Here is an 11,103-nt window from a genome sequence, read left to right on the forward strand (position 1 = left end):
TTTATGCTACACATCCGGAGAGCCAAGACATATGGGTGAGAGAAGAGGAATGAGCCAGAGGTTATGTAAGCTTTGTGATAAACTCACTGTGTTTTATGTCATAACATGGGAGCATCACGGAGGCATAGTCAAGGGAAGATAGATAAGTGCAAGGTATATAGGTTTTCTTTTAATTTATGGGGTATGATTTTTTTCTGATAGATTTGCCATAGGTTTGAATTCGAACATTTTCATTTGTTTTTGCTGTAAGGATGAAAGAAGCATCTGAGGAAACTGTAAGCACCTTGACTCAGTGATGACCTACTCTCACGCTGCTGATGCCACTGGGTCACTTTGTTCTCTGTTAGCTAACAGCATAGGCTGAAATCAGACCATTTTCTGTCGGCCCAAACAGGTTTGTCTTGGTGCACAGCAGCAGAGTAGAAAGAAGTTCTAATGTTACTGTAACCAGAGAGACTCTCTCTCTCTCTCTCTCTCTCTCTCTCTCTGTCTCTCTCTCTCTCTCTCTCACACACAAACACACACACACACACAGAGAGCCATCGCCTCACCTCTGGGGCCACCTTGGGCTGAAAGGGCCATCAACTACACAGCACTCAGCAGGTGTCACCTTACTTCCTGCCCATCCTTTACAGCTTCCTGTCTGGGTTTTCAGGTTGTGGCTCGGATGAAATTCCCTCCACCACCACCACCACCATCTAACAACCTTTCAACCCCATCGCCTTCCAACTGGGCCGAGAGGATGGTTTGATCCGGGCCAAAGATAACTGGATGGTTCCACTTCTCGAGTCCCCGCCTGGTTGTGTCCCATCCAACTGGCAAGCTCTAGCAGAGATGTTCAGGGTTTCAGTTGAGTCTGTGTTTGGATTGGGGAATGTGAGTTGTTTGTTTGTTTGTGTTGGCTGGTGGTTGTAACAGTAGTAGTGACATTTTGAAGGGATGGGGTGCTGGGGATCAAGGTGCTTATTACAAAATACAGCTGTGAGGGAAAGCGACAGAGGAGATCAGAATTAATCTATGTCTTTGGTGTCTTTGGTTATTTCTGCACATGAAACATATCTTGTGGGAGTATAGTATGAAAGAGAGAGAGATGAGGGATGAATAGAATGTCACTGATACTTTCATGTACAAATGAATGTGTGTGTGTGTGTGTGTGTGTGTACGTACCTATGTATGTACATAAACCTACATATTGCTGACCTTACTGTAAAAACATCAAATCCAAATACCTGCTTATTTGCCATCATGTCTCTATGTGCAGGCAAGCATGAATGTGTGTTAGTGTGCAAACCTGTACATGTGTCCTTAAGTTATTGTGTGTGTGTGTGTGTGTGTGTGTGTGTGTGTGTGTGTGTGTGTGTGTGTGTGTGTGTTAAAGGAATGGAGGTCAAGTGTTGATGACGGCTTAATCTAAGGGGACTGCTCTCTAATTCCATTACGTGGACGACTGGTAATGTAAGATGACAAAAATGGAAGGACAGAAGATCTCACACTGGTCTTGTCTTTACATCTCCTCCTCCTCTCCCCTTCTCCTGCTCGCCCACAGAGTCCTTGACTGGGGCACTGATGCCAGTCAGCAGGCCCAGCTGAGAGGCCATGGTCTGATGGAGTGCCCGCTACCCAGGACTGCCCACTCCGGTTAGTGTTGAGCTGAGTGTTGGTGGTGGGAAAAAAAACAAGGACACACCAGTCATAGCAATCAGCGTCGCTAGCGTCAGCGCTAAAGCTAACGCCCTTCCTCACGCCTCAGCATCCCGACAGCCCGGCCTCCAGTTGTGTCGCCATGACAACCATGTGCGCTAAAGTAATTGGATGGTGGGAGAATCCTGGGTGTCATTTGCAGCTCATCCTCAATCCTGTTCAGCTTCCACTCTGATTCCTGTGCCCTTTACACGTTCTTCTTCTCAATGGACTTTAAATGTACATCCCACCTAACCGCGCAGCATCCTAAATCTCCTCTGTGACAGGATGTATGGGGGAAGGACAATGATGGGGTAGGGGGCTGGGGGAACGGGGGGGAGGGTCGAAAGTGTCAGTTGTACCCTCTGCATACAAAGTGCACTAGCCCATGTTTGTCCAATCCACACAAGATAAGCGAAAATGCTTATTCTGGTTCAGTTGACACGGTGTCTTTTCTCTCCGTAGCATGCAAACCAACAGGTCTGTTGATATAACATGAACACTTTGAAAACTGCTTAGATTTCTCACATATTGGTACAGTAAAAAAGTTAAATTGATTGATGAATTTAATGGGTATGACCTGCAATGTTCTCATATACCCCATGACATAACATATTATGTATGTCTTTGTTAAACACAAACAAACAAATGCTTGTAATGCTTAATTTGTAAATATATCACATATTTTAGCCATAACTGCACAAAATATCAGAAATTGTTGATTCAGTTGTGCACTTCTGTTCTCACTATTTTGTGCTTATGTTACAGTAATAAAAGAGGTCAGTTATTTCAGTTCACTCTCTCCTGACACGCTAATGTAGGAGGCTGCTGTAGGATGCTGTATGTTTGCGGGTGTAAGAGAGAGTTTGAGAGAGGTTTCTGCATTATAAACTGCAGCAGAGTGCATCCAGAGGAATAGGTCAGGACAGGCTAAACACATGGCCCAGCAGCCACAGAACTGGACTGGACTTGAGAGTGAGGAAGAGCGTGAAAGACAATTTAAAAAAAATAAAAAAATAAGGAGGCAGATGGACATACTGAAGAACAACTGTAAAGTTGCAATGGTATGTTGACACAATAGGTATTGTGTGAATCATCAGAACTCAACAAAAATAACAGTGTAGTAGTATAGTAGATAGTATCATAGAACATGACTTTTAATCCTAAAACAGTATACATTTTCATGGGTTAAATGGGTCTTCTGAATTACAATTTAGACTGCCGAGAAAGAAGAAGAAATAGACACTTAGGCCTAGACATGAGGAAAGGAGAACTATGAAAAAAGGACAAAAGGAGACACAAAAGTAGTATCAAAATAAGAGGAGATTGATGGCATTGTCCAGACTGGTGCTGGGAACACTGCAGATATGGAGGTGGTCATTTTTGGAAGTGAGGAGATGAGAAAGCAAAGGAAGAAGGGAGTGGGGAGCAGAGCTCTCTCTGGGGAGAGCAAGATGGATGGCAGGCTTGAGATTGTACCAAGAAAGCAGGGACTACACTCCGTCATACCTTCACTGAGAGTGGGAGGACCAGAGCCAAGGAAGGTAGGACAGAAGGAGCAGCCATGACAGCTAGAGGGACAAAAAAGACACCAGAACAGGGGATGAGGTATTAAATGTTTACGGAGAGTTACAGTATGTGTACAACACATTGGAAATTCAAAAGGTTAATGCAATAAAGCGCTCTGGTAATCTTGACAGCCAGCGAACGACAGCTTAGTTACTGTTACATGGATACCAAGTCAGCCAGCTATTTGTAACTAGATACCCTCAAAGGTAATGACTGCTGTGAAGGTTGTGTAAGACTTATCCAAGTCTCTGTCCCTTTCTCTTTAAAACAAAAATATGCAGATATAAATAATCAGACAAATATAAAAAAATGCTCCTATAGAGAGATGAGTGAGAGTATTACTAAGAGAGATGTAGAAAGACAAACTTCTTGGTAAGGTAATGAGCCAAAACAAAGAAAAAAGAATATTATAAAATGAAAGGCGGGAGAGACCCAGAGCAGGTAAAGGTGCTGCCATTTTAACTGATGTGCCACCACGTCCCCCACCCACCATGTGTTTCTGTGCTTCCAGAGGACACGCCTGCCCTCCTGCCTGCATGGCCACGCTGGCTCTCACCTCACCGTCCAGCCCATGATTGGCCTGGCGCTCGCGCGTGCCGGGAAAAAGTCCCAAATCTTCTGCTCACTGCTCTCGTGTCTGTCTGAATCACATCCACCAGAGGTTAAATACCCACAGGCCACTCACAGACGGACTGGCTGGTAATTAAGTGTCTCGACGGAAATTTGGTTTGGAGTTTAGAACTAGAATGTTTTTTTTTAGGGGGAAAAAAAATATTTTTTTAAACTTTTTTAGAAAAAAAAAGATTAAAGATTTTTTTAGGATGTAATAAATGCGTTTTTTTTTTAGTTTAAATGAAGGTTGTGATGAAATATTGAGTAACATGTGATGTTATGTATGTTAAGTGTGCATGGATAGCTGGTAGAAATATTTATAGCTCAGGTCTCAGGAAGCAGGAAGGCAAAAATATTCTTCATTATACTGACTTGCTCATGGCAGGGGGAGAACGAGAGAGAGAGAGAGATTGAGAAAGAGTGAGTTGATGAAGTCATGCATTTGCGTTCTCATATTCCTTCCAAATATAGATTGGTGCTGGCACACCCACAGACAGATAAGACCATTTTGCTAGATAACACCACACAGCAACACACACACACACACACAGACACACACACACACACACACACACAGACACACGCACACACAAGTCAAGAGCTGCTTGCCATCTGTCAACAGCGCAGTGTTCCAGGTCGAGAAGAGTCATCTCTGCTTGTGGGTGAGAGCGGAAATTGACCTCATAGTTAATTATCACCTATCAGATCATGCATTTTCATGTCAATGTGCGAGATGTTATAAACTAGAATATCCCCGTGGCCCCTCTTCAGACTGAACCCAGATCTACAGCCTGTTTAGATATGTATTTTACTTACCATATACATTTAACCAATAAAAAACAACATTAATGTCAGACATTATAAAACCATGATTGCCTTTGAGCATTGAGATGCATAGCTTGTACTGACCAGCAGGTGTGTTGTATTTTCCGATTAACAAAAACTTCATGAATGTAACGGGAGAAGGTCCACACCCCTTGTCTAGCCCGGTAGTGCCATTGCAAGTGGCTCTTGGCATTCGGAGGCGAGCCAATCAGTATAGAGAAGTAGTTTTATAAATTTTAACTTTTAATTTGGAAGCCGATGTCATAGCAGCATAACGTTATTCATCCACCTGCCTTCACCGCAGGATTCCTTGTGGCTGTCCCTGTTTGATCACAGGTCCAATAAAACGAGTGGATCATGGCCGGATCTAGAATAGGGCTGGGAGGGGCAATGCCCCTCTAAATATTTCTTCTGCCCCACCTAATTGGTCAATTTTAATTGAATCTACCAATCACACTTTTCTAATTCGTCCCGTCTGAATTTCAAGGGTGCTGATTTGCTGGTTGGATAGTATAAATAGGCTACCGGAGCAGCAACGATGCGTTCCCCTACCATTCCACACTGAGTGCATTACTTGCTGTTTCATACTTCAGTAGAGAGGGCTTAGCTATATTTCCATAAAGGTTATAGGCTACTAGATGTAATATAGATTCTTGTTGCTGGTTTAAATAAATACCTTTTTGTATTATTCTCGTTTGAATAAGGTTTGTTTTTAGCTAATGTGCATGTTAGCTTTCTAAGGTGATCTAGCCAGTTAGTTTGTTAACATTGGTCATTCCTTAACTGTGTTATGAGCAGGCTGGGAAATTTTACGGCGGCCACGTCGTTGCCCCTTGCGTTGGCCGTGATGTCCCTTTGAAAATCGGAGGTTCACAGGCCACTGTGGTCTTGGTTCCCATTTCTTTTTTATATTCTGCTTTGCATCCGACTAGCGATTTTTATTTAGCCTATGGCCTGATTAAGCTTAGCATTCACAACGCAAATTAATTTAGCCTATGTCTTTTACGCAGTGGAGAATGTGACAGCGCATGGCAAGAAAGAAAGTGCGTCCAAATTCACCCATTCTTTGCTGAACTAGCCTATACTCCGATAGCCTACTCTTCACACAGATATTACATGTATCACATCACATGAAAGAGCTTTTTCTCAGCTTTTAAACGATGTTGGCCGCAATTTGTTTCGGTAAACGGTTCGCGAGAAAAGTAACTTTAATTTATCATGTTACATTCTGCGCCCATCTCCCTACCCATTCATCTCGGTGGAATACTTCACGAATTCTTCCCGAACACGACAAACCATATATTAGAAGAAACAGCAGACCTTACCGAATACAAAGGTGTAAAGCATTCCCCTGTACAGTTATAGCCATTCCAGAGTAATTCGGTTTTACATTTGCAGCAATGTCTAAATGTGTCTCCAACTTGGGCTTCAGGTTTCACAGTGTGTTTAAATTGTCCAATACATGATTTCATAACAGGCCACATAGAAAATAAATGTTAAATATTCACCTTATTCAGCCCCGCCCATTTTTTTAAATTCCATGTTGTCTTTAAACTTCCGGTCGGCTAGCTACGTATAGTTATCTTCATTGGGATAACACGGCAGAAGAGGATAGAGAGGCTAACTTACAGAACAGCCGCTCAAGTCCGTTTTTTCCTAACTTCAGATAGGAAGGCTGTATAACAGAAATGTCTTAAGTCACCAAAATCCTAAATAAACGTTCCTAACTTTAGGATGACCCATAATATATGATGGCAGTCATCTCGATAGAGCTCTGCTATCTCAATGTATCGCAATGGATGTACTGCTCAATCGGAAGTTCGGAGACAATGTGGGCAAAGCTAGCGCCCCCATGTTTGCGCGCGGAATAAGGTGAATAGCCTAGATATCTGTAAATATTAAAATCAGGGCTATGATTAACAGTTCTATGTAATATGTCATGTTTGCTATTAGATACAGGTTTTAAGGTGAAAAGTAAGGCATTTGTAGGTGAAACTGAGCGGTGGTGTGTGTGTGTGTGGGGGGGGGGGGGGGTATTCATTTTGCCCACCCCAAATTTCTATTTGCCCCCCCAATCTGAGCAGCCTAGATCCGGGCCTGAGTGGATATAACGTCAATGCATTCTAGTTGTTTCATGTACTTTATTTCATGTTGAGTTTTGCTTCCCAGCATGCATTGCGTATTTTTAGTATTTTTGGCCAATATTTTGAAACAATATGGTTTGAACAATTTATCTTAGGCTAGCCTAGGCCTACTCTGATGATGTTTTGAACAATATGCTACGGGATATGCCCATTAAAACGTATTAGTTTATTTAGAAAATGACACCGTAGATGTGAAAGCAGCACATGCTAGCCCGGTATAAATGTCCATGTCTACTCATCATTACTGTAATGCATTCGGAGGACGTGATTTCATACGTGAAAATATGAGGTGAGTGAACTTGATTGTGTAGTTGTAGATCAAGTCACTAATGCTTGTTCATGTTCCGTCTACATCTCTCCTAGCAACGCTGAGACTTGCAGGATGTAAACCATACCAAATCGCGCTTCATGTTTTTTTTTTTTTTTTTTTTTACTTTACCATAACTGACCTCATCTGATCGCAGAGCTTGGCGGTAACACAAGGAGCGGCAACATCAAGGCTACTTTGGTCCAAGTTCCGAAAGCTGCTGTTTTGTCTGCACTCAAGTTGTGTTGGTCGATCTTACATGTTTGTTGTTTTTGTATAGGCCTACGCGTTAACGTGCACACGGGAGAAGAACTGTACACCGGACACTCTCGTCCAGCTTTATTCCGTCTGACAACGTGGCCTTGAGCGCCCGGTTTTGTACTGAATGTGTGTTTCAAATTGTGAATGGACAATAATCCGAGGAGCATGGCTAGCTAGTAGCCTGTGACATGCCAACGTGTGAAAAGAGCATTAGGCCTTGCTGTATAAGATAGAGTAAGTTGTTTCCTTAGTGTGAGTGCATATGTGTATTATGTAGGCTATTGTGTACATTACAATTAGTGGCTCATTCAGTGATCTCTCCCTCTCTTGCTGGACAGGAGCTACAGGCCAATTGGGTGGCGGGCTATCTCGGTGGTGGCGTCCCTTCACTTTTTCCTGCTGTGGTGAATCACATTGTATCACAGTGAGTATTTGGTATTGCCATGTTCACGTGTGGTGTGTCTTTAGACTCTCCAACCCTGGGTAAGCTCCAGTCCTATTCCTGGCTCTTCCTGTCCTCCATCAGCCATCAGTCTTTTGCAACACAGTCTGGTGTGTGTGTGTGTGTGTATCTGTGCATGTGTGACTACTGTACATGTGTGTCCAGGCCTTGTAGGCCATTTAGGTCAGTGCTTTAGTGGCAGGGGTTCTGACTGTCTGGAGAGAACCAACTCCCTGTACGTTTTTAATGAATGTAAATAAAGACAAAGAGTTTATTTTTGGAACCAAGCATCTTGTTTTCTATGGCCACGAACCTGTGTTGCCTGGTTGGGCTTTAGGTAACAAATTATAGTCCTATTGATTGAATATTCTGAGGGGCAGGGCCTCAGATGGCGTAGTCAACATCACACAATAGAGAGCTAACATACCACTTGCCACATAACCATAACCAAGGCTGAGCAGTGGTTGCTTTGGATGAGACCACCTGGTCGAGGTGTCTTTAATTGGAATCATATACAGTTATAACCCTTCCTGTCCCTCTATGGACCTCATCATTGGACTCCTATGTAAAGGACACCCTGCAAGAATCCTGGCTTAATTACTGTAGAAGCTCATTTACGGTGCAGATGAAAGAAGCAATTTAAAAGATTTCACTAATCACATATCCTTTGATATGGAAATGGCCACCAGACTCTGGGTCTGTTTGCATCCAGGAGACATTCCCGACCCTCATTACTGTAACTGCGCAAAAATAACATGTACATATTTGAGCTCTCTCCTAAGAATTCTACTGCATTGCAGTTTCACTACTGTTGTTACACTGTTAAACTGTGAGCAGAACTGTCCAGGGCACAACTCATGATGTCACATTCAATAGAATGTCAACAGACAGGCGATCACATCTGAACAGCATTCCCATGCTTCACAAAATGTCTGTTAAGTGCTGTGGTGGCATAGCAACACAGAAAGCACTCAGTTACTCTGTGAGGACCGAATGGACCCCAGGCTAAATTCAGGAATGGTCCAAATCAGGGGATTGGGGAGGGGGGAAGGAAGAGTCAGAAGGTGACTCATAGAAAATGTTTCTAATTTCACTTTATACTATACATCATTTTAAGACAATGTCTGACAAATATGTGACTTGGTATGTGAAATCTGACTTGGAATATCATGCAGAAAGACACAGAACAACATCTGAAAAATACAGATACTTTAATTTCACTGCAACTACACAGTAGTTGAATATGGTCTACTCATATACATGGTTTACATTTGTTAAGACTGAGACACAAGTCGAAAGACCATGTTACACACATTAAGTCATATACAGAGTTGTCACCGTATACAGATGCCAATGCACCGTAGAGGTGATGATAAGCATCACCACTTCGTTAACTAGGATACACATGAGCGGACTTCTTCCATGAAACCACGTCTCATCCACATTTAATTCAGACACTGGTAACAAAACAGTAGAGTAGTAAGCTCATATTTCAACAGTCTCGACAGAGTGAATGATACTGATGCATTGCAGCTCTGTGGACACCATCCAAAAAAAACAGGCTATTTTGTGTTCAGTGTCTGCAGCTAAAAGCAGCTCTAATGCTTTAAGCCTGATGAAAACCTATTAGTCAAATACAGGGGAAAAGACTGCTGAAATGAGCCCAATTAAAATGAATATGTGGAGTACGATTAAGTGATTATCAGAGACTATCCAATCCATCCAATTAGTCTGTATTAGTTTGTGTCTCTCACACAGCTGATGTCCATGGCTTCCTGTGGGTCCATCTAGTTTAGTTTTGTTTGTCCTGAAGGCGGTTGCTGCCCTATCTCTGTGACCTTGTTATATATTTTTTATATATATATTTTTTTGTTATAGCTCTGTATTTGGATCTAAACATAGACATTGGGGAGTATAATGCAGGAGTGAACGCCGTACAGTATAAGATGCAGAGACAGGGTGCGGAGAGTCCCTTAAGAAAACCATGCAAGCATATGGCTGTTGAGCTCTATTGTGTACTTTGAGCACTGCTTTTTCTGCAGACATGCAGTTTCTGTCTCTGTGCATTAGGTTTGTTTTAGCATGTACCTCAAGAGTGTAGGAGACTGTACACTGTGCAGCATAACCCTATAGTAAAATATAGTAAAACTCAAAAGTGAAGTTCTACAAAATATAAATCATTTGAAATGATTAAGTGATGCATCTCAAACACATTTTGAGGGTCCTTCTAAAAGTTTGTCTTGTGGGGAAAATACAACATGCAAAAAAAAAAAACACCAAATGTTCTCTTTTCAAATAAGTGAATGCATCACTGTTCCTTCCATAGTGGGAGGCATTTTCCCTCAGCTGTTAACGTTTTGAAGCTTGACATGGCGTATGCTTCATTTCTTAAAGTCTCTGAATTATTCATGCTCAGCTACAATATGTACTGCCGCTGTTGTCTGCCTTCACAAATACAGTTGTGTCCTAAAACACCTTCCAAATGACAACTCTGAAATGCATGAGGCAAAAAAAGATACGTGCTGTTCAGCTACCCATTAGCGTGTGACGAAGAGAGTCCAGGTCTGTCAGTGGGATTAAGTATAGCTCTGGAGAAGAAGCCATCCCTCTAGACATACATTCCACATGATAGCAGCTGCTCAGTGCTTACACCCTCCTCTCATTCACATGAAACAACATCCATTCAACTGTCCAAAAGTGTCATTGTGTCTAATAATTACTGACGTCACTGTTATAAAAAAAATATATACTGAGTATCGTACTGACTCCGAGTATGAAGGACGACAAACAGAGTTCAACGTGACAAACTCATCAGGCGTTTTTGTGATACAACTGCAGCATGATTGCACAAACCATTTCAATCCCCACAAATGATGTGGTGGAGAGATCGACAATGCCTTTCAGTGGTCTGACCTGGGCCAGGATGATTTGACTTTTACTATTGCTTTTGCCGCTGCTGTATGGACAATCTATCATGAGTCACACCAATCAAGACAACAGTAATTTGTGAAAACGTTTTGAAATTTCTCAACGTTTATGGCAGGACCAGGATAATAACGATGTAGACTTAGCATAGACGCAGACTATAACTTGTAACTACACAGATAAAGCTGTGCCGACGCCCTAATACTTTCGGAATCATTTTTTCAATCAGTGCCTAACATACAGGTTTGGCTTTTCTAGTATTCAATTAATGTTGCCTGATATACTTATATGATTTTATGTAGTAATATATATTTATATAATTTGTTTACATATTTTGT

This window comes from Alosa pseudoharengus, unplaced genomic scaffold, assembly GCF_046254945.1.
Source record: "Alosa pseudoharengus isolate Yale_2024_CS ecotype anadromous, Long Island Sound unplaced genomic scaffold, YU_APseudo_1.1 YU_APseudo_1.1_scf_5, whole genome shotgun sequence".
NCBI lineage: Eukaryota > Metazoa > Chordata > Actinopteri > Clupeiformes > Clupeidae > Alosa > Alosa pseudoharengus.